At 33.2% G+C, this 26,227-nt stretch overlaps 1 protein-coding gene and 1 pseudogene across 2 annotated transcripts in view; both read left to right on the top strand.

Moving 5' to 3' along the window:
• Nucleotides 1-4,431: 4,431 nt before the first annotated feature.
• LOC114337618 (uncharacterized) overlaps nucleotides 4,432-26,227 on the top strand; it is a 178,744-nt gene continuing 156,948 nt past the window's right edge. Inside the window, exon 1 of one of the 2 annotated variants that reach the window (XM_028288111.2) lies at nucleotides 4,432-4,566. The gene's annotated coding sequence lies outside the window, so the exon portion shown is untranslated. Of the gene's footprint in view, nucleotides 4,567-4,705; nucleotides 4,725-26,227 lie in introns of those variants that run through there. The other variant, XM_028288113.2, reaches the window with a different exon arrangement.
• LOC114337619 (sorting nexin-6-like) lies at nucleotides 9,246-10,012 on the top strand (annotated as a pseudogene).

Below are 26,227 nucleotides of genomic sequence, written 5' to 3'. Positions count from 1 at the left end.
GTAAGTTGAATTATTTGTGAAAATCCCGGATGACAAACGTGTAAAGAATTTTACTGATTTCATAGTTGAAAACTATTTGGAAGAATCTAGGTTTTCCCCAGAAAGGGCCAGTAGTACAAATAGTATGTGCCGCACTTGAAATGCATACGCATCATTTCAGTGTGTTTTAAATTCTAGTTTTTACTACCCACATCCGAATATTTTCAACTTTTTAAATGTCATAATGGGTATTCAATCCAAAAATATGTGAAAATAAAAAGTGCGAATAACTCGTGTTACGAGAGCAATGTAGTTTAAATAAAATTAAAGAACTGCAAGATAACAAATTACAGAATTAAGCGTTTATAACTCCCCATTAGGTTTAGTTATTATGCTATAGTATTAGGTCTATAAATAGGTATGGTAAATATGTACGTATTTACTAAAAAGTATGCTTTAGTTAGTTTATAAAAAAAGTTAATTATATTAAATAATGATTAAATAGAGTAAAAAATATTTGATTTTTGTGTTCTCTTAAAAAAATTTAATTTATGTTCTTAAATTTGACCCTCGTAGGATAAATACGACAGTGTTAGAGTGAAAGGATCAGATCATTATCTGTTAACAACTATAAACCGTTTATCCCTTTTCGTAAAATACGTGAATTGAAGGTCCCCGACCATTTGTGGCACCTTTAAGAAGCTCTTTTTCTTTAACATTTTATTAAAATACAGCGGCAATAGACAATAATCCAGACTCAAGACGTGGTCTGAAGGCAGGCGGCAGGTATCGACAGCATGCAAAACACAACGTGATACAACCGAAGGCCGGCAATTGCAACAAGGGTTGTAAATGCAGGTTTTTCCTACTGATAAACATTACCATTATAAAAATATACTCTAATCTCTTTATATATAGAGAAATAATTAGGTCATTAGGTGAATGTATAATGTTAAAATTGGTATCCATTTGAAACTACATTCTGTTAAAATTTTAAAGCAAAAAATATAGTTTCATTCTTCACATCTTTATTTATTTCAATGTACATTTTATTCGAAATTGTTTGGTTCAAATTATTACTACCAAAATAGCAAGACCAGCAAGACTCTTGCAGCAAGACCAAGACCAAGAACAAGACCGGCTAGTGCAAGACCAAGACCAAGACCAAGACTGCCTTTTAGCTGCAAGACCAAGACCAAGACCAAGCTTGCAAGAACAAGACCAAGACCAAGACTAGCCTGGTATTGGTCTTGTTCTTGTATTCTCATCACTAATCTTGAGTGATCCCTCTCCGTAGTGTATCTGCACTTCTACCTCCATCCCATATATTGTAGTGCAGAGGTCGGCAACGTTTTTAAGGGGGTATAGTATTTTTGATTATTTTTTTCGATTTTTTTTATTGGCTTATTTGATTGTAAATATTTTTAATTAATTTAACCCTACCACTCTCAAGGGAAAACGTTTTAAAATTATGCAAAAAAACGTAGAATTAACTATACCCCCCTTAATGTAAAGAGTGAAATACTAAATTAAAAATTCATGGCGAGCGCCAACTACACACACCGGCAAAATTAGCTGAACACCTTAAAAATGGGACATGTTTGATGTCTCGAATTTCCTAAACCTGTTGTCCGATTTTAGTGATTCTTTTAGTATGCTATAGCCTTATTATTTAAGAATATCGGTGTAATAATATTGTTACTAGACAGGTAAACGTCATTTTATACCGGGTGTAAAAATCATACTGTGTTTTTTTCTTAAAGTTCGGAACACCCTCTGGAATATTCTAGCATATCTAAAATATTGAAATTAAAACCCAATTATAGCCTTAGGCTTTCTTAACATTTTCTTTTTTGATTAATTTGCTTATGTTGGAAAATAAAAAAATTTTGGGCTTTAACAACTAGCCATGTTTTTCATCAACAAATCCTCATAGTAGGGGAGGAAAGTATGCTAAATTTGCAGTTACTCGAGCGTTATGGGGACCTATTGGATTGTGAAGAGTGGGTGCAAAAACCAGAAAAAGTTAAGATAAGTTTTCCATAAAGTGTGGGACTCTCCATTTTTAAATTTAATTTTCCATTTCCACCAATCGTTTTTTCCGATTATAGCCCCATCTATCCATAATTGGAAAAAATGTTGCGAATAAAAGTTGCTTAGTTTTACGTCAAGAATCCAAATCTACAATAAAAATTTGGGGCTCCTATTTAAGATTTTAAAGTAGCCCCCACCCCAACTCCGTGGGATGTCGTGTTTGGTGCCATTTGATAGATTTTTGAAAAATATTGAATACGTGTATTTTGCAGTTTTACGATCTGATGTTCATTTCGCAAAATATCGTATTTAAAATATTTAATTTACCACCCACCCCTCTCCGTGGGGTGACCTGTTTAGTATTATTCGATAGATTTTTGAAAAATATTGAACACGTATTTTTTAGTTTTTCAATGTGACGTTTATTTCGCGAAATATTCGCTTTTTTTTGTGAAACTTTGTGACTCACCCATTTTCTTATACCCCGCTCAAATCGTCAGATTTTTGAAATATACATTATTTTACATGTACTTAACTTACCTTATCTTAATCTGACGATTTCGAGTTTTTCTAATAGATTTTTTTTTCGGTCCCCCCTTTTTTTAGGTACATTTACAGGGTACAAGGTTTATCCCCATGTGATAATCTGACGCGCTCGAATAAATGCAAAAATCCCCGCTTGGGCTCCCCTATCATCATTATCTGCTTAGTTTAATAAACAAGCCGAAAGTAATTCAATAGATGTATTAAATAAATAAATTACTAAGCGATGTAAGCGATGTCACAATGACGACCTCTCGTGGATTTCAGCTGATTTCAGCTGCATGCATTTGAATCAAGTATGTAGGTAATATTCAGTATTTATTTTGCATGTTTTTTTTTTACAAATTTTATATACAACATCGACGAAAAATGAACATCAGATCGAAAAACTGCAAAATACACGTATTCAATATTTTTGAAAAATCTATCGAATGACATCAAACACGAGCCCCCACGGAGGTGGGGATGGGGGATTTAATTTAAAATCTTAAATAGGAGCCCCAATTTTTATTTCAGATTTGGATTCTTTACGTAAAAATAAGAAACTTTTATTCGACACATTTTTTCAAATTATGGATACATCGCGCTATAATCAGGAAAAAACGATTGTTTCAAATGGAAAATTAAATTAAAAAATTTTAAAAGTCCCCCACTATATGGAAAACTTAACTTAACCTTTTTCTGGTTTTAGCACATACTCTTCACAATCCAACAGGCCCACATAACGCTCGAGTAACTGCAAATTTAGCATACTTTCCTCCCCTACTATGAGAATTTATTGATGAAAAACATGGATAGATTTAACGCACATAACTTTTTTATTATCCCACATAATTAAATGAATCGAAAAAGAGAATGTTAAGAAAGCCTGACTCTACAATCGAGTTTTAATTTTAATATTTTACATAGGCTTGAATATTCCACAGGGTGTTCCAAACTTTAAGAAAAAAAAACAGTATGATTGGTACACCCGGTATAAAATGATATTTACCTGTTTAGCAACAATAATATCAAAACAATATTCTTAAATAATAAGGCTATAACATACTAAAAGAATCACTCAAATCGGACCACTGGTTTAGAAAATTCGAGACATCAAACATGTCCCATTTTTAAGGTGTTCGGCTAATTTTGCCGGTGTGTGTATTTTTTACCTAACAAACCATGACCATATAAACGTATAAAAAATATACATTTTGAATTTCTTGTCTAAATTAACAATAGTTTAAAGGTGCATTAAAATTTACTGAAGGGAGCAGTGGCGCCCGCGGGCGCCGACCTCTGTTGTAGTGTCTTACCTTCGATTTTTCGAGGCGTTTCACCTCTGCTGTTTCTAGCATTCTTTTGACCTAAGTTCATTTTTGTAAAAGTTATAGCAAATTTTTTATTTTCGAAATTTTAGCCTTATTTTGCAATTTCCGAAGCAAGAAATTATTGGATCATTATTAAAAAACTGACATTTTAATCCTTTGTCCATCTATTAAAAGATGAATATTCTCACTAATATATTAAAGCACTCTACTTTTACCAGTAGCGATTTAAACGAAAAAACTGCCATTTTTACCATTATTTTTTGATATCTACTATTATACATATACAATAAATATGCCTCCGAAGTGTAACGGGCATTTAAAAAAACTCATATGCAACCTGGCTGACTCAGTATCCCGAACATGGTATTTTTTCCTTATTTTTCTGTTTTTCTGGAGTAGTGCTTAAATAAGGAAATAGAATATGTTCTTTTATTTAACATAAGTGTTGAAAAAATACTTGCTCACAATTAATTTCATGAAGACAACACTCGATAGTGATAGTGGTCACAAGTCGATGGAAGACACCGCCGACAGCAGTCAACGGGTGAGAGGGGGCTCTTTCCCCTGGGGGCACAATCGTCTAAAATCTAGGTTAGCGATCCGTGGGGATGTAGGCCGAGTATATACGCGGCTTCATCGTTCGACTGACAGTTCATTCATAGTGATTCTTTGCTGCTACTCTTTGGAATAACCTTTGGTAAGTTTTTGTGTCATTCAGTGTCTTCCTTGGAGTGCTTACGTTGTTGTATTTGAGTAACGGGATCGGGTTACCGCTCGCGCGAGCATTGAAGTCTTCCAATATGAAAATAATGTAAAAAATCTGTGAAGTGAATCGACAAAAGTGCCGCATTTTGAGTAAAGGATATAATAGTCCAGGCTGTGGGTGAAAAAATGTGTTATAATTCAGGAGTTTTTCAAACCAATCAGGAGTTGTAAAGGACGATGTCAGTAATAACTTCTACTAAAATATAACACCTAAGTTTAGGTGCTTATTTATTTATTACGTTTTTAGGTTGTAAAATTTGAAATTTTTAGAAATTTTTAATTCATTAGCTTATGATATTCTGTTTAGAGAAAAACTTTTGAATAGAAAGTTGTAGGAAATTAAAAAGCCTACAGTTTGAGCTATTAAATTTTAATGGCAAGTTAAATTTCGTTAGTTTGATATTGCCAAACAGCCCGCGAAAGGTCCAAAGTGGTCGTTTTTTGCAATTTATAAGTTTTTTATTAAAAATGAATAACCATTTTCAATTTCGTTGCAAAACGAAAATACAGCCGAACCATATTCCAGTCCAATCAGAGAGTGCTGCAAGCACCTCTACCGGTTTCGAAACTTATTAGTCTCTCATCAGGAGGCACATATGCTGCTCTCCATGATCCAACCAAAACAAACCCCAGCGTGCAGTCCCGAATTGCAACGAACGAAATGGCATAGATGCCCTAGCGGCAACTGCTAGCAAAAGACTAAGTTTTCACTCTAATGGCATATAACATATCCCACCAGAATGAAAACAATGGGAACCTTCTCTGGTTACACCTCCGAGGCTTCTACAATTTGCAAGCCATACGGATGCTGAGACTAAGGAAGATGAGGGAATTCTACAATTTACAATTCACGTCACATCTGCTCAGCGCGGTAAAGTTCCAACGAGACTGGTTCCCTTCATACTCCACACAGAGTAAATGTAAATCAAAAATGAATAACCATTTTCAATTTCGTTGCAAAACGAAAATACAGCCGAACCATATTCCAGTCCAATCAGAGAGTGCTGCAAGCACCTCTACCGGTTTCGAAACTTATTAGTCTCTCATCAGGAGGCACATATGCTGCTCTCCATGATCCAACCAAAACAAACCCCAGCGTGCAGTCCCGAATTGCAACGAACGAAATGGCATAGATGCCCTAGCGGCAACTGCTAGCAAAAGACTAAGTTTTCACTCTAATGGCATATAACATATCCCACCAGAATGAAAACAATGGGAACCTTCTCTGGTTACACCTCCGAGGCTTCTACAATTTGCAAGCCATACGGATGCTGAGACTAAGGAAGATGAGGGAATTCTACAATTTACAATTCACGTCACATCTGCTCAGCGCGGTAAAGTTCCAACGAGACTGGTTCCCTTCATACTCCACACAGAGTAAATGTAAATCAAAAATGAATAACCATTTTCAATTTCGTTGCAAAACGAAAATACAGCCGAACCATATTCCAGTCCAATCAGAGAGTGCTGCAAGCACCTCTACCGGTTTCGAAACTTATTAGTCTCTCATCAGGAGGCACATATGCTGCTCTCCATGATCCAACCAAAACAAACCCCAGCGTGCAGTCCCGAATTGCAACGAACGAAAAATTTTTCGTTCGTTGCAATTCGGGACTGCACGCTGGGGTTTGTTTTGGTTGGATCATGGAGAGCAGCATATGTGCCTCCTGATGAGAGACTAATAAGTTTCGAAACCGGTAGAGGTGCTTGCAGCACTCTCTGATTGGACTGGAATATGGTTCGGCTGTATTTTCGTTTTGCAACGAAATTGAAAATGGTTATTCATTTTTGATTTACATTTACTCTGTGTGGAGTATGAAGGGAACCAGTCTCGTTGGAACTTTACCGCGCTGAGCAGATGTGACGTGAATTGTAAATTGTAGAATTCCCTCATCTTCCTTAGTCTCAGCATCCGTATGGCTTGCAAATTGTAGAAGCCTCGGAGGTGTAACCAGAGAAGGTTCCCATTGTTTTCATTCTGGTGGGATATGTTATATGCCATTAGAGTGAAAACTTAGTCTTTTGCTAGCAGTTGCCGCTAGGGCATCTATGCCATTTCGTTCGTTGCAATTCGGGACTGCACGCTGGGGTTTGTTTTGGTTGGATCATGGAGAGCAGCATATGTGCCTCCTGATGAGAGACTAATAAGTTTCGAAACCGGTAGAGGTGCTTGCAGCACTCTCTGATTGGACTGGAATATGGTTCGGCTGTATTTTCGTTTTGCAACGAAATTGAAAATGGTTATTCATTTTTGATTTACATTTACTCTGTGTGGAGTATGAAGGGAACCAGTCTCGTTGGAACTTTACCGCGCTGAGCAGATGTGACGTGAATTGTAAATTGTAGAATTCCCTCATCTTCCTTAGTCTCAGCATCCGTATGGCTTGCAAATTGTAGAAGCCTCGGAGGTGTAACCAGAGAAGGTTCCCATTGTTTTCATTCTGGTGGGATATGTTATATGCCATTAGAGTGAAAACTTAGTCTTTTGCTAGCAGTTGCCGCTAGGGCATCTATGCCATTTCGTTCGTTGCAATTCGGGACTGCACGCTGGGGTTTGTTTTGGTTGGATCATGGAGAGCAGCATATGTGCCTCCTGATGAGAGACTAATAAGTTTCGAAACCGGTAGAGGTGCTTGCAGCACTCTCTGATTGGACTGGAATATGGTTCGGCTGTATTTTCGTTTTGCAACGAAATTGAAAATGGTTATTCATTTTTGATTTACATTTACTCTGTGTGGAGTATGAAGGGAACCAGTCTCGTTGGAACTTTACCGCGCTGAGCAGATGTGACGTGAATTGTAAATTGTAGAATTCCCTCATCTTCCTTAGTCTCAGCATCCGTATGGCTTGCAAATTGTAGAAGCCTCGGAGGTGTAACCAGAGAAGGTTCCCATTGTTTTCATTCTGGTGGGATATGTTATATGCCATTAGAGTGAAAACTTAGTCTTAAGTTTTTTATTCTTTAAGGCTTCAAAATGAAGATCTTTCAATTTCAAACATAAAAAAATTGTAAAGCCCGATCGGTTAATTTGTTGCTTAGATATTATAAATTGTTTATCCCGAGAGGTCATATGCCGAAGGTTTATATTTTAATATTATGAATATAAATAAATGCATAAAAATTTTTCAACGCCTGGGTTTGTAGAAATTCTGTCAAATTTAGTTCTAAACATGCTGCAGCGGCTCCTATACATAATACGAGCTTCTAACTTACAGATTATTGTTGCTTAAAATAAAAGATTTCTATAGCCAAAGACCATGCTTCTGCAGGATTTGCTTTTCTTTCTTTCTTTTATTGTTTTTTTTTAAACTGGGGTAGCTTTAAAAATAATAAATAACTGAGTAGTTCATTTGCCTATATAATGTTTTTATTGTGCATTTTAGAGCAAATAATAATGTTCCTATTCTTATATGTTTTTTAACAATAATAACTTGATTTCAATATATCGCTTCTCAATTCTCAAAATAACTTATAGAACTAATATAATCAAAATGGGGGTTGAATAATGTTTTACGCATTTATTTACATCAGAATATGAAAATATAAGCAAGAGAATGTATCTAGAATAAACTTTCTCCGTTTTTTTTCACAAAGTTAGAGCCTTAGACGTGTGACCTCCCGGGATAAACAATTTATATAATCAACAAATTAACGGATGGGGCTTAACAATTTGTTTATGTTTAAAATTGAAAGATATTTATTTTAAAAACTAAAAGAAAAAAAGATATTTTTGCAATAATAAAACAATTGCAAACAACGGCCATTTTGTACCGTTAAAGAAATTAAACTTGCCAAACCTAAAATGGTTGTTTTAATTTCCTACGACTTTCTATTTGACGACTATCCTAGGCTGCAGAATTAAAAATCTCTAAAAATTACAAATTTTACATCTTACAAATGAATAAATAAATAATAGGCACCCAAAATTAGGTGTTAAATTTTAGTAGAAGTGCCTACATCGTCCTTTACCATGCCTGATAGATGTCAAAAATTCTTGAATTATATCCTGAAATTGACCTGTTTTTCACCCACAGCCTGGACTAACACAATGAGTAATAATATTAAGATACATATATCATGAAGAGCTTTTAATAATTTTTCCAATTAAATATATATTTTCATTTTCAATAAAATGTAGTACGCTCGGAGATCAGCTAGAAAATTTAAACCGAATAAAATAAAATTCAGTTTTAGCGACATGTGTGAATACCAAGTAGTCTTCTAGGATATCAACAGAACGTAATTTAGTCCAGACAAATTAATATATTTTTTACCAACCAAATGAGATGTTTTAACCAAATATTGTTTCTAATACGATGTGCAAAATAATTTTAAATTCGGTTCCGCTAATAAACTTGCTTTTATTGTTCTTTGAAATAGAAAAACCTTTAATTTCTCTTGCATAATATCTATCGTCTAATTATTTAAGAAGTGCTGGCAGAAGCATACATTTTTTAATTATACATACACATTACATTTTAATTACACACATACATTTTCTAATTACACACACATTTTAAATCAATATTTTCATTTTTACTGGTGTTCTTTTAGAATGACTAATAAATAAAGTATTAATCATATTTCACATTTTTATTAAAACAGAAAACATGTCGGATAAATTTCCAGATGAACATAATAATGTGTCTCTCACAGACAGTTCCCTTACTGTGGATATTTCTGATGCTCTCAGTGAAAAAGACAAAGTTAAGTTCACTGTCCACACTTGCACTTCAATGAAGAATTTACAGAAACAGGAGTTTTTAGTAGTCAGTTAGCATGAAGAGTTCATATGGCTTCATGATCTTTATGAAGAAGAGCCTAAATATATATTATCCCACCACGACCCCGTCCAAATTTAGATGCTTCTTATGAAGAAGGTACCATGACCAAAGAGTAATTTACGAAAATGGAACAGGAATTAGAGGCGGAATACATCGCCACCTTAAAAAAACGGTTGCGATGCACGAAGTATTCCTCACTTGATTAGCTAGTCATTCCATATTTAGAGAAGACCAACACCTTCACGTTTTTCTCGAATATGATCAAGATTTGTGTGTCCATCCTAAAGGGAAGCTCCAGAAGTCGGGAGGTCTTTTGAAATCAGTAGGAACCTCTTCTGATCAATATTACCTAAAAGCTACAGTTAGAGATGTGAACAATTTCTTTGAACAGAAGAACTCCGTTAACCACAATCCGTTAAAGGATGCAACTTATCGGACTGATAAGATGATAAGATTATGATGTTGAAAAGCACAAAGAACTAGCCGATAGCTATATTAAAACATTCGAGGGATTAATTTATTTAGATATTTTAAATGTATCTACTAATTTCCAAGTATTTACTGTAAGTTCTAAAATGACTAATTTAGAATGATTAATGAGATGTCAAAATATCTTATCTAAAGCGGCTTCTCGAAACATCTATACCAAATACGATACAGCCACTTTGTTGCGCATTCTGACCGATTTCCGTTTTTAGTATACTTAACCTACTCAAATCTTACTTATGTTATAATTTATACATTGATTAAGTCTGATGTTATTTAAATTAAAATGTCACTGAAAAACTTCTATTCCTTAAAAAAGTTTTCATGTCTTAATTAATATCATTAATGATTATGCAACTCTGTTTACCGCTATGTTTTTTGTGTTTAACAACATTGTAACATTTATCTTTTATGGCGTCCTTAACATTTTGTTTTGAGTAGTAGTATTAATAAAAATAAACAGAATCTTTAATTATGTATCTATATTTCTAAATAGATGAAATATTTGTTTCGTAACAGTTGCATTATTCTTATTTTTGTAATATTGTTCAAAAATATATTCTGCCTTTTGACAATGACATGATAAAATATATCATCTACAAGTTCTATACAACATATCACTATATCAATGAAATTACATCGATAGTCTAAGATCCAATGTAAGAACGACCATCACCGATCTGTTAATGCATAAAAATTGTTTGATATGTAATTTAGTATATTGAAATTTATAAAAAAACAAGGGGTGCTGATATAATTTTGTCCAGACCATAATTAATTATTAGATAATAGGGCTTTTCATCGATTGTTATTTTTGTTTCGAGCTTCTGTTATATGTTGTGTCATAATTTATGTATTCTGTCATAATCTGTGTATAATATTAATATACACGGATTATACGACATATGACAGAAGTTCGAAACAAATGAATGTGAATGAAACGCCCTATTAAAAATTAAAACTTTTTTTACAAATTCCACTAAAATTTTTTGAGACCGAGCAAATATTACTTTAGATTTTTTTAGATCATTATGCATTAATAATTCATAATATAATTCGTATTATAAGTACCCAAAATTTAAGTTGAAATCTTATTCTATCAGTTTTTGATAAGCATTTTGAGCTTATTTAATTTTAAAACATTGATTTTTAGTTGTTAATATCGCCCGTCTTCCCACAAGAAACCCTCCTCCAATTGAAAAAATATAACTTAGAACAAGACATAGCAAAAATTCTTGTGGACCTAATAGAAGAAAGTTTGAACTTGAGTTTAAGTACTTGATGACTACAAAAATAATTTTTGTTACTTTTGTTTTAAGCCTTTGAAAAATCGTCATTTTTCGTTCCTTTTTCAGTTTTAAATTGTTTATGACCTTTTTTGTTTCGAACGATCCCAAAAGTCTAAAATAATATCTGCCCTGCCGAAAAAATTTTAGTAGATTTTATAAAAAAAATTATTTTTTAGTTATAGTCTGGACAAAATTATATTGGGCACCCCTTGTTTTTTATAATTTTTAACATACTAAATTACCTATCAAATAATTTTTATCCATGAAACAGATCGGTGAAGTTCGTTCTTATATCGGATCCTCTACTACGAGAATTTGACGAGAAGGGAAAAATTAAGGAGTATAAGGTATTCAGAGCTAAACACAAATATGTAGCAGGTAAATTATAATTCAAAACATGAAGAACTTCACACAACCAGATAAAACATTAGTATTTCATATTAATTTCGTTGTTACTAGCTAAGCTACAATATAAAAAAAATACTCTTTTTATATTTAAAAAATGCCTCACACAAAATGACTCACACAATGTAAACATAATAGTATATTTAGGTTTGTTCTAGCATCAGTTTCAAACGGTTTGAAACCATCAGCGAATAGTCGACCAGCGCGAGTAGAGGGGATAGCACTGGTGACTGTATTATGTTCTCTCACTGACCAACTGTTTTCTGACGGTTTCTGACTGGTTTGACTGTTTGCTAGAACAAACCTATTATTGTATGACAATGATATAATATAAACTTCAGTCGGAAAAATGAAAGAATAGGGCTTTTCATCGATTGACATTTGTTTCGAGCTTCTGTCATGTGTCACATAATATTAATATATCTACGTCATACGTCTTTGGTTTGTATCATTGGGAATACCAATAACGTATGACGTAGATATATTGAACGATGAATGATCACATCAATCACTTATTTTGTATTTGCTGTCTTTTTCTATAAATAACAAACGTTTGTTATAGAAAAGGATAGCAAATACAAAATAAGTGATTGATGTGATCGTTCATGGGCTTTTCATTCACAGTCATTTGTTTCAAGCTTCTGTGATATGTCGTATAATCCGTGTATATTAATATTATACACAGATTATATATCATATGGCAGAAGCTCGAAACAAATGACAATCGATGAAAAGCCCTATTCTTTCATTTTTCCGACTGTATCTAAATACTATATATACAAAAAAATTACTATCTAAATTCAGAGTACTTCTACCATCGGCTTCTGATGGTGTACAGATCTTTTAATCCCAAGTAATTTTGGAAAAGCTGTACATAAGTTAAATTTACAATCGTACAACCGTATGTAGCATCTTTAATGATTCTAATAATTATTAATATTCCGTACCAAAATAACTCTATAGACCCATCATTAAAAAAATTTACTACCTCTCTCATGAACTTTTTTTTATTCAGTTATTCATGTCGAGTCGGACAAATTTTCAATTTTGGAAAATTTTCGTATATACAGCTTGTCAAATATACGGGGAAACTTGGCGATTTTGTCCACTTGCCTAGAAAAATAATGGTAGGGTAGCCCAAGTGGGGATTTTTGCAGTTACTCGAGCGAGTCAGATTATTACATGGGGAGAAACCTTGTACCCTGAAAATGTACTTCTACCATATATTGGCTCTTAATGCAGGGGAGTTCGTTAAGGGGGGGGGGCCGAAAAAAATCCATCCTTAGAAAAACTCGAAATCTTTAGATTAAGATAAGGTAAGTTAAGTACATGCAAAACAGTGTATATTTAAAAAATCTGACGATTTGAGCGGGGCGTAAGGAAATGGGTGAGTCCCAAAGTTTCACAAGAAAAAAACGAATATTTCGCGAAATGAATGACAGATCGACAAACAAAAAAAAATACGCACTCAATATTTTTCCAAAAATCTATCGAATGATACCAAACACAACTTCCCACGGAGAGGGGTGGGAGGTAAATTTAATAATCCCGCGATATTTCGCGAAATGAACATCAGATCGAAAAACTAAAAAATACACTTAATCAATATTTTTGAAAAAGATATCGAATGGCACCAAACACAATCCCCCACGGAGGTGGGGTGGGGGCTTACTTTAAAATATTAAATGGGAGCCCCCACTTTTTATTACAGAGTTAGATTCCTTACGTAAAAATAAGTAACTTTTATTCGAGACATTTTTTCGAATTATGGATAGATGGCGCTATAATCGGAAGAAACGATTGTTGGAAATGGAAAATTAAATTAAAAATGGACAAGTCACCACTAAAATGGAAAACTTTACTTAACTATTTTTGGTTTTAGGACCTACTCTTCACAACCTAATAGGTCCCCAAAGCGCTCGAGTGACTGCACATTAAGCATACTTTGCTACCCTACCATAAGTAGGAACGCATTCGATGAATTGTGTTGACTGCGCAACGTAGATGTGGCCGTATACAGGGCCGGATTTACATGTTGAACCCTACTAGGCATTAATATTTCTGGCGCCCTACGCCTTGATCTCCCCCTCCCCCCAACCCCCTTATAACCAACCAACTTTTGGCTTAACCAAGCTCTACCAAAAAACCAGCCAACGACTGGTAATATCCTTTTACTTTACTTAAAGTTGTTGTTTCATACTGAAGCTTAGTACTGACTTTTTGTAATCGTTCTAAAACGGTACTCCAAAATATGGAGAAAAATACTATCTCTAGTGATTCAAGGTTTAATCTTAGAGCAGATGCATCACTACGGCATGAAGGTTTTTCGTTCCTGTCATTCTCTATTAGTTTCAAAGATTCTGTAATTGCCGGCCAATTTTCTTTCAGAGCTCGACTCGACAAGCATCGTTTCTCGCTAACCAAGGTGTTTTAGATAGGCTTTGAAGTACCACAGAGCATTTTGGTTCAAATAAAGCTTCCATCGATGTGTTGAACTTGTGAAAAAATTGTACAGTTCTTGAAGTAGAACAGAAAAAGAAAAAGCAACCACACATGAACTAACGGCCACAGATCCTATTAGATTTAAGGAATAAGCGGCACGTGGGACATACTCAGCCTAAGGACATAGTTTTTTGATTCTGGTTTGAACAACTGAGTCCCTGCCATATTACTGGCATTGTCATATGACTAACCACGGCATTTTGTGATATCCAAATCGAATTTATCACAAACATCGATAATAGCATTTTCAATATCTTCAGCTTTGTGTCCGACATTAGGCAAAAAAGACAAAAAGCGTTCTACGGGTATGCGATCTCTAGTTATATTCCTTAGTACCAACGTTAATTGATCAATATGAGATATGTCTGGAGTGTAGTCTACCATAATCCCAAAATATTTTGCTTCCTTAGCTTCATTTAATATTTGTCTTCGAACATTTTCAGCCATAAGAAGGATAACTTCTTCATATGTTGACTAAGAAATGTATGAAGTTGTACCTGAACCTCCATCGCCTTATACTTTCATCTGCTCTACAAGAAAGGAGTCAAATTCGAATAAAAATTGTATGTATTAAACCTAAAAAGATGCCTTGATCAAACAGTCCTAAATATTCATGGCTACCACGGAAAGCTAATATTTTGTGGATAGAAATTTTACAGCGGCAACAACACGCTTAAGAACATTCCTCCAGTTTTTAGTTTCCTTATTTAACTGATCAGCAAGACTTGAACTAACATGTCCTTTTATTTGACCTATCAATTTTAATGTTTTCTGGTGTGACTTATGACAAGCAGAATTTTCGTCGACCACTCTTTGTGAAACATTTTTCCAATCATTAAAACCGGTTGTAAATGTATTTGCGTTAGCAGAGCAACTGAACAATATGCATGGTACACAAAACACAGACCCTTTTCTCTGAGAAAATGACATCCAATTTCTATTTATTATTTCTCCATTTTTAAGTTTACGAGAAAATAGCTTATCAGTTAAATAACTGTCTTTTTTATCTGATGGATAGTGCTGCTTTGATGATGTGTAAGTTGGTTGCCGGTTTTGTGATGCACCGAACAAAATCTGCCTGGTCCGCGCCCTAACAAATTTGGCGCTCTAGGCCAGTGCCTAGTCGGCCTAGTGGTAAATCCGGCCCTGTCCGTATATGAATATGGCCAAGTATCACCGTATATTTGACAAGCTGTATTTATAGAGGTTTCTAAGCTTTTTTGCGTCCGACAACTGGAGTACTCTTAAAACATTGTCGGACAATATTACCAGTTAATTATAAATATTTTTATCAAACAATCCTGCAGAAAAAATCATCTTATATATTTACAAAACGCTCCCCTCTAGAAAATTTTCCGAAATAGAAAAGTTGTCCGACTCGACAAGAATAAAAAAGTCTTTCGACCTAGGTAATATTTTTTTAAATTGTGGGCCCAAGACTTACAACTAATAATTTAACATTCAATTTAGCAAATAGGAATAATCTCTATATCCCTAATATTGGGTGTTCTATTTACAAAATGTATAAATATAAATAAAAAATACACATACACAAATATGATAAGTATACAGGGTGTAACAAAAATACAGCTCATAAATTAAATTACATATTTTGGGACCAAAAATAGTTCCATTGAACCTAACTTACCTTAGTATAAATATGCACACAAAAAAATTACAGCTCTTTGAAGTTACAAAATGAAAATCGATTTTTTCCAATATATCGAAAACTATTAGAGATTTTTTAATGAAAATGGACATGTGGCATTCTTATGGCATGAACATCCGAAAAAGAAATTATATTCAAATTTGTGCAGCCCATAAAAATTTTATGGGGGTTTTGTTCCCTTAAACACCCCCAAACTTTTATGTGCGTCCCAATTAAATTATTTTTGTAGTACCATTAGTTAAACACAATGTTTTAAAACTTTTTTGCCTCTTAGTACACTTTTTCGATAAACCAGTTTTAATCGAGATGCGGCTTCTTTTTTAATATGTTTACATAAAAATTTTATGGGGGTTTTGTGCCTTTAAACCCTCCAAATATTTGCGTACGTTCCAATTAAACTATTATTGCTGTACCATTAGTTAAACACAGTGTTTTTAAAACTTTTTTCCCTCCTAGTATTTTTCAGATAAGGCACCTTTTATCGAGAAGTGGCTTCTTTTTTAATATGGTTCAAAGTATGCCTCAAACTGTAATTTATAAATAAAGTTTCATATTATTAACAAGTCTCTAAAATCGTACTTAACAGTACACAAACATGTGGTGGATTTGACAAAATATTCAAAATATCTCAAAAAAAACTAACTTTTCGAAAAAGTACTAAGAGGCAAAAAAGTTTTAAAAACATTGTGTTTAACTAATTGTGCCACAATGATAATTTAATTGGAACGTACACAAAAGTTTGGGAGGGGGGGGGGCGTTTAAGGGAACCAAACCCCCATAAAATTTTTATAGGGTACACAAATTTCACTATAATTTTTTTTTCAGATGTTCCTATCATAAGAATATCACATGTCCGTTTTCAATAAGAAACCTCAAACAGTGTTCGATCTATTGAAAAAAATCGATTTTTATTTTGTAACTTCAAAGGGCTGTAACTTTTTTTAGGTGCACATTTGTACTAAGGCAAGTTAGGTTCAATCGAACTATTTTTGGTCCCAGAATATGTGATTTAATTTATGATCTGTATTTTTGTTACACCCTGTATAATCAACACCTTATTTTTAAATCGGGAATAGCGGTCGTGTGGTAGCTCATTTAAAAGGGTATTCAATTCTCTATTCAGTAATATAAACATAATTATTTATACAGGGTGCCAAAAAAATTCTTTTAAATTAAATTAATTGACAAAAAAGAAGAATGTATGTAATTTATTTTATTTAAAATACATTTTACTGCTGTCAAAAAACAAAAATAAATGTTTATTACACAAATAAACATTGCTTTTCGCTTATATTAAATGTTCAAACTTCCAAGAGGCAGGTGGATGGCGATAGCTGCTTGAACATGAGCTACCACACGACCCCTATTCCCTATTTAAAAATAAGGCGTTGGGGACGTGGAAGGGAGGGGGTTGACAAATGACAAATGTATGTATCGTAAAAATGTGTCCCCCTTAGAACAAAAATCGACCTGTTTCGGCATTTCCTTAAAATCTAATAACTACTGCCGAATATCGAGGTGGACTCTTTTCTTTGGCCCACCCTGTATAATGATATGTATAAACACATATACAACTGAAAGTGTAATTAATTAATATGTAGCAACTAATCTCACCGTATTAAAAATAATCTCTATCTTTAAAAAGAACTTGAAAATGGGAAGATATAATTCGCGCATAACTTTTAAAAAACTCGTTTTCTGCTCTGACTCTTTATGCATATTTTTAGTTGATCACACTCTATATTGTCTGTAGCTAATAATTTTAGAGTAAATATTACCAAATTTTTTACCGCCCCTAGTAATTAAGCTCTGGTCATATATTATAACTCTAGTACACAGCACCTAAAAACATAAGTACATAATAATAAAGCGTTAGATAAATCTAGGTTACAAAAATTCGTGGAGGTAAAATAAAAATTTAGGACAATAATTAGACGATACGATCTCGTAAAAATACTTAACCGAGTATTTTGTAATCATTTATATTCTTGTGTTATTCTTCGTCTTAAGTCGCCTTTGTTATTTTTTCAAGGATATTTAATGATGATGCTATATGTACTTATGTACTGTGTAGTAAAGACAGAAATATTATTTTGCCCTGAAGATACATAGTCACTTAAATTACATATTTCAAAATAGCAAATGATATTATGATATATCAACACATAATATAATACGCTATTGATTGCCTGGCTAGAGGCCTAGCATTTGGCCGCGTACCAAAAAAAGTTTATTAATAGCAAGCTGAAAATGTGTTAATAACTTAACGGTGTATAGTCGGACAAACTTTGATGTATGGGAACACTGGAACAGGGGAAGTTTCAATTGTGGAACGTGATTTTAATTGTGGAACGTGTCATTGTAACAAGTTTATGATTGTGAAAACTAGCAGATTGTTTTTAAGTTTATTCATTAGCAAAATTTATATAATATAGGAAAAAATGTTTGTCCGACAAATATGTTGGACATTTTAATAAGTCCGACACGTAGAACATGTCAAATGTCAGGAATTATGTTGGTGGTAAATAGCAGTCTGATTTTTGCATGAAATTTAATGAAAGGGTAACAAATCAATAGGAGGTTCTGTCCGACAAAATACATGGGACGTTTTCGTAGTCTGACGTTCAAAACCTGTAACCTGTTCCGCAATTAAAACTTCCAATGTTCCAGTGTTTCCGTAAATCAAAGTTTGTTCGAGTAGACACCGTTAAGCTAAACGCTATTAACAAATTTTCAGCTTGCTATTAATAAACTTTTGTTTGGTACGCGCGATCCAGGCATATTAATAATATAGTATAATATCTAACTTATTTTCCATATTATTCCTATTCTGTTTTTTTAAGCAAATGAAGTTTGTCTCCAATATTATGAAGAACTTTAACACCTTGGAAAAATTCTCACACATATTATTTGTTCTCGCTCTGTTATTATAATTATTGCATTCTTTTAATCTATGGTCTCTTGCTAATACCATCTACACTAAATACGAAACAAATAATGCCTTTGCATTAATACATAATGTGAATACCTAGCAATTTATTAGACTCTAAAATGGACGATTTCTTATAGTGTAAGATACGATAAAATAAGGTCGAACTTCACATAGCTGTTCACCGAATAAAAATTATTGGATATGCAATTTAGCATGTTAATAATTGCAAAAAACAAGGGGTGTCTGATTTATTTTTTTTCTATCTCTACAATTGAGTTTTAATTTCAATATTTTATACACTCATTGACAAAAATATTGCATATTTTGAAACTAACGTGTAAAATAAAAATTTTTGTGCTGCCCCCAGTGTCATAGGAATAGGATTTCTTTTCCGAATGTGATGTTTTAAAGTATCATATAAATGGTACATATAATCGGATTTAAATTTGATATGGGCTATATGGTACCTTAAATAAAACCTCGGCTACCAAATCAACAGTCATGCAGAGAAGAATAATGTCAATGTTAGGAATAACTCTGCGAGACAAAATCAAAAACGAAAAAATCAGGAGAAGAACAAAGGTGACTGACGTCATCGAAAGCATAGCCAGGTTGAAGTGGAGATAGGCAGGACTTCTTCTTCTTCTTATGGTGCCTATCCGTTACGGATGTTGGACACTAACATGGCTATTCTAACTTTGTTGACTGCTGCCCTGAAAAGTCCGGTAGTGGTTAAGTTAAACCATTTTCGCAGGTTATGCAGCCAGGATATTCTTCTTCGTCCTGGACCTCTTTTCTCATGCACTTTACCTTGAAGTATGGTCCGAAGTAGGTCATATCGTTGTTCATTGCGCATTATATGGCCCAGGTATTCCAGTTTGCGACGTTTTATGGTTACGACTAGTTCGCGCTCTTTACCCATTATATGTACAACTTCTTCGTTGGTATCTTTGTCTATCCAGGAAATCCTCAACATGCGTCTATAGCACCACATCTCAAATGCTTCGAGTCTCTTCAGTGATGCTTCAGTTAAGGTCCATGACTCCACGCCATATAAAAGAACGGAGAATACGTAGCATTTTAGTAAACGAACTTTTATTTCCAATTTTATATCGTGGCTGTTAAAGATCTTTCTCGTTTTGACGAAAGCTGATCTTGCTTTCTCGATCCTTATCTTAATTTCCGTCGATTGGTCCCACTGTTCATTTAAGTTTGCACCCAAATAACAAAAGTTGGTGATTTGTGTTATAGGTTGTTGGTTAACTAGTAATTGACCAGGTGGTATCCTATTTTTGCTTATAACCATGTATTTGGTTTTTTTGATGTTAAAATCAAGCCCAAACCTGCTGCTTACTTCTGCCACCCTGGAGACAAGTGTCTGCAGACCTTCAAGACTGTCTGCAAAAATGACAGGACACAGCCAGAATGACAGATGGGCGATGGACAAAGAGGTTATTGTAATGGAGGCCAAGAGAAGACAAGAGAAGCGTCGGTCGACCGCCTACAAGATGGACTGACGACTTAAGGGGATGGGTACGAACTTTCGGCTTCAATGCTATTTAAATGGGATTCATTTTTTCGAATCCTAAGAAAACTAATAAGTATTTTTGAAAAATTTAAACGCAGAATGAAAGACTATGTTATTACCGAAGGCCGAAAGTCCCTGAAAACTTCTATAATGTTTATTTTAATAAGTTACAGGGGTGGAAAACTAAGAAAAAATTTAGTGTGATTTTTAATTTCAAATACCTCATCCAAAAGAAACTTTTTATTCATTCTAAGGGACTTTCGGCTCTCGGTAATAAAGTAATCTTTCATTCTGAGTTTACATTTTTTTAAAATACTTAACTACTTATTAGTTTTCTCAGAATTCGAAAAAAAGATTCCATTTAAAAAACATTGAAAATTTTGACAGGCGTCAAAATGTTCCTTTCCTCTTAAGAAAGCTAAATACAAACTGGATGAGAGCGGCGCAGGATAGACGGGGTTGGAAACGAGGGGAGAAGGCCTACGTTCAGCAGTAGACTTTTGAGGATGAATGAATGAATATGGTCCAATATAATTTTTAGATTGAATCTCATCAAGGTAAGTACCTATTCACTATTCTACCGAGGTGAAGACCTGCGTCATGGTACATTAACACGAAATTGATATCCAATATGGCTAGCAAATGGCAAAACATGATCTTCTAAAATATTTTTAATGTACATATCAGCTGTCATTCACCCAATCACCTCCAAAAGTTGAGTATCTCCTTTCCAAGAAATACCACTCCATAGCACTATGCCGCTACCACCAAAATTAACATTGTGTATGAGGTTACATGTGGCATAGCGTTTATCATTTGGAAGCAAGACTTACCAAACTTCACCTACAGAAGAGTTAGCCAACAGTATGTCAGTTTTAACCTCATACAGAGCGTTAGTTTCTGTAGTGGCGGCATAGTGCTACGGAGTGGTATTGCTTTGAAAGGACATACCGAACACGTGGAGGTGATTAGGCGGATGCCAATTGATATGTAGATTGAAAACATTTAAGCAGATCATGTTTTGCCATTTAAAAGCCATGTTGGATATGCCATATTGTTATTAATGCACGTCTTCATGTCGCTAGCAGAGTGAAGACTTACCTACCTTGATGAGATTCAATTTAAAAGTTATACTGGCCAGCATAAAGCCCAGATTAGAATTAAATCCGATTATAGCATTTATATGATACTTTAAAACATCGCATTCGGAAAAGAAATCCTATTCCTATGATACAGGGGGGCTAAGGATAACAGCACAAAAAATTTCATTCCACATGCATGTGCAATATTTTTGTCCGTGAGTATATATGCTAGACTAGAATATTCCACAGGTTGTTCCGACCTTTAAGGAAAAAACATAGTATGATTGTTACACCCGCTATAAAATGACATCTATCTGTCTAACAACAATATTATTACACCGATAGTCTTAAATAATAAGGCTATAACATACTAAGAAAATCACACAAAGTCGGACAATTGGTTTAGGAAATTCGAAACATCTAACATGTCCCATCTTTAAGGTGTTCCGTTAATTTTTCCGGTGTGTGTATTTACTCCTTTTGAAAATTGTTTAAAATAAAAAGAAACTTCGTTCTATAACAATTGCTTTTTTTCTTATACAACAGGGCGTTAGAGGCCATAACACCCGCTTATTGTGCCCTAGGATATAACCAGTGTGTTTGTGGTAACTATATCCAAGGTAAAATAAACAAATAATTACGGTACTCACTTGCACTGGTGCCGAAATTTTTCAAACTCGTGAGAAATCAATGCCTTTCTGTACTGCTGCACAATATACTATTTTTTACGAATATTTGGTAATGTTCGTTTACTTTTCAATCGCATATTGTTTTATAAACTTTAGTAAGTTTTTTACTTCTTTAGAAAAGTTTATTGTGTAACTTTAATTATTGAAAATTTCAATTAAAGAACTGATAACCACCAACTATTTTTTAATTAGATAGCGGAACAAACAATTATTTTATAGAAAATTTCTAGTTATAAAAGGTATTGCGTAATGCTGTAAATGTAGAGTAAAATTATAAATAAAAGTATACATTTTAACCAAAGTTCTTCAGTGATCTTCACTCGATTAATCAAAATAAACTTTTACGACATTTAGCAAAAAAAAAATATATATTTATGTATAATATATATAATAGTATAAGCTTTTTATGTATTTTTGGTTCCTCATTATGATTTTTGAGGGTGAATTTCGATCCGAGTGGTCAAAAAATTGTTATAAACAATTTAATTGTTTGTAAGGCTCTAGCTCGTAAACTAAAAGAGATAAAACAATTTTTTCAGATAAAATTTGTCCCTCGAATAAAAATAAAGAAAATGGCGTATGGCGTTTACTAAACTTTAATCCAATAATAAATGGTTGCAAAATAAGTATTTTTCGAAGCTTTTTCAATCGTAACTTGATTTTGACGCATGCAAATGAGCCTTACAGATTCTCATTCTAAAGGTTAAAACTTTTAACTTGAAGTGCAACCATTTTGCACTAATTTTACACTATCTTGAGTTTTAATTATCGGATTAAAATTTAGTAAACGATATTTTCTTTGTTTTTTAAAGAAACACATTTTATTTGAAAATTTTTTTTATCTCTTTAGTTTACGAATTAGAGACTTATAAACAATAAAATTGTTTATAACAATTTTTTGACCACTCGAATCGAAATCCACCCTCGAAATTCGTAATGAGCAGTCAAAAATACGTAATAAATATTTGGGTTTGCCCATCAGAATTGAAAAGGCCACGGTGATCTAACTGGCACCTAGAAGACTATACCATAGATTATACCCAATTTTTTTTTATTTATTTTGCTAATGCCTCGACAACTAATCGCTATTGGCATGGTAGGTACGGTGAATTTTTTTGCAGTCAGGTACCCAGTGTCATGTGTAGTGTGTATGTTGAGTCAGTGTCTTGTTACTATGCAAATCGACGTCATTGTCTTTGCAAAGAGACGCTAATTGTATCCAAACGTCTGCGGTCCCTCCGGTGAGTACCGATCCCACAAGGACAGAAACTGTTCTCATTCATTAATTTATAATAAACGAAAAATTTCTGATCCTGGTGAGATTCGAACTCACGACCATTTGGACCTTTCGATCCAAAGGTAGGCGCTCTTACCACTGAGCCACAGAGGGGGTTTCTAAAGATGTTTAAATCTAATCTTATAAAAGATTAATGCGACACGTCGTGCATTGATAATGAATAAACATAAAATCGTGAAGAATCAAATAGACTAAAATAAAATAATCTTCGTTTTTCTATTCTCATACTATAATATATTAATTATGATGTCACTACCTGTATCATAATGAACTTCATTATGATACAGATTTTCATTAGATAAGATACAGATTTTTAACAAATAGAATCGCGATATGGCATTCACGATAAAGGTGGTACACGCGCAGTGACCAATGGCCAGTCAAATACATACGCTTCGACAGTTCTCAATATAATAATAATAATAATAATAGCTTTATTGCCCAACAGTTTCCCATTTACAGGACAATGATAAAAATATTACATAATTTATAACACCTATTATAGGTAAGATAAAGATTTAAGCAGTAGTACCAAAAAAAAATAACATTAATAATACAAGTTAGACTAAAATTAATATAAATTCAAACAGAAAAAGAAAATAAATTAATAAAAAAAATAAAATAAAAAATTAGTGCTTATTTCAGACACTCAATAGCTACTTTTATAAAGTTCCTTTGAGAACATGAAAAAATGTCACAATGCTTACCAATAACATTAAAATTTCTACACATTACATTAATAGGAGCCTTACATAGAATATTTGTACGAGCTCTTGTACACCTAAATAATACATTTATTCTTAAATTTGACCTTGGAATATTAAAATTAATGTTTTCTAATATTGAAATACAATCAATTGCATTATTAACAAGTTTGTACAAAAAAATTAAAGATGCAACTTTTCTTCTTAATTCTAAACTACACATACTAAAACGATCACACAAGTAATTATTATCTACACCTCTAGCCGGATAAAGACCATTTACTTTAAACATTAAAAATTTTAGAAATTTTCTCTGAACGCTTTCAATTGCAATGTTATGACAATCATAGAAAGGACTCCATACAATACTGGCATATTCAAGTTTAGAGCGGACATAAGTATAATATAGCAATGTTAATGACTTTATATTATTAAATGACTTACAATTGAGAATTAAAAACCCATAAGCCTTCAACGCTTCAGAAACTTTAACACACATATGTTCCACAAAAGTGAGTTTTGTGTGAAAAATTACACCCAAATCCTTAACCGTGTTCTGTCTTTCGTGAATATTATATCGTGACAACTATAGTTAAATACAAATAAACTTGATTTCCTAGAAAATGTAATCAAACTGTCAAACTGACAAACTACTTAATTTGTTTGTGTTACAAAATTAATAAATTTGAATATATTATTTGTTGTGAATGATCATAGAAAAAATAGTGTATACAACTTGCATTTAATTATCATTGTGAAGCTCGTACTCTATACGAAACTCGCCACATACGGCTCGTTTCGTATCCCTCATACTCGCTTCATAATGATCATCATTAAATGCTCGTTGCATAATATACTATTATTCATCATAAACCAGTAGTTTTATTTTTACAATATAATAATAATCAAAATAAGTAATTAAACATAAATATTTGATATTAATGAAAATGCAAACAATGAATAACTTCTATATTATATTTTTAATATATTTTAAAAATTACTGAAATCATTAAACACAATTATTAAAGATAAAAATAAGATTTTTAAGAACTTAAATGTGTGGCGTTATTGAAAAAAATATTAATAATTTAGTAAGACATAAAATTTCATTAACCCATATACAGGGTGTTTGGTAACGAATGGCCTATAGCTTATCTTAGATTCCTGAAAGAAACACAGGGTGTCAAAGTTAAACTTTTATTTTATTTATTCTTGAATATTTCCTGAGAGGCGTGGGATACAACACGAAATTTGGTAGGCGGGTGTTTTTTGGGACGAGAAATCTAAATTCGCCACCAAAAATGATATATTACCCAGAGGGCGCCACGTACGTCTTTCAGCGCTCATTTAATTACGTTAAATTTTTTTTATCCCCCACTCTACATATTTGTTGAATCAAAACTTTTATTTTCTTAATATTTTTACTTAAAAAGGTATACCACATTCACGTAGCTAAACTTAACTGTTTTCGAGATAAACGCATTTTAAAATTGCGATGCAACATTTTTTTTGCATATCATTGTACACTCTGGGCCAAAATTAATCGTCCACCTTAAAAATGGATCCGCTGTAATAATATTGTTGCTAAACAGGTAAATTTTCATTGTATACAGAGTGTACGATCCAAACTGTTTTTTTCTCAAAGTTCACATCACCCTGTGGAATATTCTTGCATTTATAAAATACTGAAATTAAAACCCAACCATAGTTTCATGTTTTCTCAACATTCTGTTTTTTGATTCCTTCGTTTATGTTGGACCATAAAAAAGTTAGGTACTTTAACAACTAGCCATGTTTTTTATCAATACAGGGTGTTTTTAAATAAGTGTGGCAAACCTTAATGGGTAATTCTGCATGAAAAATAATGACAGTTTGCTTTATAAACGTATGTTCGCAAATGATTCGTTTCCGAGATAGGTGGTGTTGAAATTTTTCTTACAAACTGACGATTTATTTATTGCTTTAAAACCGGTTAAGGTGTGCAAATGAAATTTAGTTGGTTTTAAGACGCACCATTGGCGCGCATAAGGGTAATGTGAGCCGTCATATTACCCGTATCCGCGCCAATTGTGAATATTAAATTCTTAATTTTATGTCAAAAAATGTGCAATAATTACGTCTTAAAACCCACCAAATTTCATTTGCACATCTTAACCAGTTTTAAAGCAATAAATTAATCGTCTGTTAGAAAAATTTCAACACACCCTATCTCGGAAACGAAGCAT

This window comes from Diabrotica virgifera, chromosome 7 (assembly GCF_917563875.1).
Source record: "Diabrotica virgifera virgifera chromosome 7, PGI_DIABVI_V3a".
NCBI lineage: Eukaryota > Metazoa > Arthropoda > Insecta > Coleoptera > Chrysomelidae > Diabrotica > Diabrotica virgifera.
This window is presented reverse-complemented; position numbering and strand designations above follow the sequence as displayed.